The sequence below is a fragment of the Gavialis gangeticus genome, unplaced genomic scaffold (assembly GCF_001723915.1).
Source record: "Gavialis gangeticus isolate Ggan-Ray unplaced genomic scaffold, GavGan_comp1, whole genome shotgun sequence".
Classification (NCBI taxonomy): domain Eukaryota; kingdom Metazoa; phylum Chordata; order Crocodylia; family Gavialidae; genus Gavialis; species Gavialis gangeticus.
Window position 1 is genome coordinate 45,684,167 of NW_017729032.1, and position 1,165 is coordinate 45,685,331.

General features: G+C 52.8%; 1 long non-coding RNA gene across 1 annotated transcript in view; it reads right to left on the minus strand.

Moving 5' to 3' along the window:
* LOC109303261 overlaps window positions 1-670 on the minus strand; it is a 2,710-nt gene extending 2,040 nt beyond the window's left edge. Inside the window, exon 1 of the long non-coding RNA XR_002099036.1 lies at window positions 576-670. This is a non-coding gene — a long non-coding RNA (uncharacterized LOC109303261). The remainder of the gene's footprint in view (window positions 1-575) is intronic.
* Between the last annotated feature and the right edge of the window lie 495 nt (window positions 671-1,165).

The window sequence follows — 1,165 nt, forward strand, 5'->3', positions numbered from 1 at the left end:
GGGTGGCCCTCCTCTGGACCCTCTCAATGTTGTCCACATCCCTCCTGAAGTGGGGCACGCAGAACTGGACAGTACTCCAGCTGTAGCCTGACCAGTGTTGCTTAGAGGGGGAGGATCACCTCCTTGGCCCTACTTGAGATGCACCTGTGGATGCACAACAAGGTCCAGTTAGCCCTGCCAACCGTGACCTCACGTTGTTGGCCCATGTTCATCTTGGAGTCAATAATGACTCCAAGACCCCTTTCTGCCTCCGTGCTCTCAGGAAGGGAGTTTCCCATCTTATAAGTGTGCTGCTGGTTAGTACTGCCCAAGTGCAGCACCCTGCACTTGTCAGTGTTGAAGCGCATCCTGTTTTTGCTAGCCCACCCCTGTAACCTATCCAAGTCTTGCTGCAGTCTTTCCCTCCCTACTGGTGTGCTCACCTCACCCCAAATTTTGGTATCATCAGCGAATTTAAACAGGTTGCTTTTCACCCCGTTGTCCAAATCGCTGATAAAGAGATTGAACAGTGTGGGCCCACGGACCAAGCCCTGGGGGACTCCGCTGCCCACTTCTCCCCAGGTTGAATATGACACCTTTGCAGCCTTACCCATCCCTTAGGAGCAATAATACTATGCATTAGGAGTGTGCAAAGCGGGCCCTATTGGATTCAGATTTGGCCTGGATAAGGGACAGTGATTTGATTCGGATCACGGTCCCCGATTCTATTTGGCCGAATCCAAATCTGAAGATTTAATGCCAATTCAGAGAATCAGTGATTTGGACATGGTCACAGCTTTAAAAGTTTTTTCTATGTTCCTTGAGGTAGCAAATGTGGCTCATGATCACTGCGATGCTGGTGTGCATGGAACATCCCACAGGAGTGCGAGGGGGTCCACCATGTGCTCGGCAGTGAACCTGGAAGTGGACTGGAAATACTTCTGGTCCACTTCTGGGTCTGCTAGGGAGCATGCTTAAGGAGACGATCCTCCAAGCCCAAAGGGAGGTAATCCCAACACGGATCAAAGGGGGCAGGAGGGCACAAAAGCCCCCATGGCTCACCAAAAGCATCCGGGAACGTATCCTAGCTAAAAGGGAGGCGTACATCCAATGGCAGGGAGGGGCCATCACCAGGGATGGCTATGCTGCGGCTGCTCGGGGATGCAGGGGGGCAGTCAGGAAGGCC